Source organism: Canis aureus, chromosome 7 (assembly GCF_053574225.1).
Source record: "Canis aureus isolate CA01 chromosome 7, VMU_Caureus_v.1.0, whole genome shotgun sequence".
NCBI lineage: Eukaryota > Metazoa > Chordata > Mammalia > Carnivora > Canidae > Canis > Canis aureus.
Window position 1 is genome coordinate 61,063,990 of NC_135617.1, and position 249 is coordinate 61,064,238.

Consider the following 249-nt stretch of genomic DNA (forward strand, 5'->3'; position numbering starts at 1 on the left):
TTGGCACCTGCCTTCAGCCCAAGGCCTGATCCTGGAGTCCCAGGATCGAGTCCCACATCGGGCTCCCTGCATGGAGCCTACTTCTCCCTCTGCCTGTGTCTCTGCCTCTCTCTCTGTGTCTCTCATGAATAAATAAATAAAATCTTTAAAAAAAAATAATAATAATAATAAAAAGAAGAGTGACAGGAATGTTTACGAACTGGCTCCAGCCCTAGGAGGCATCCACGGACTTCATGGCTTTCACCAGCC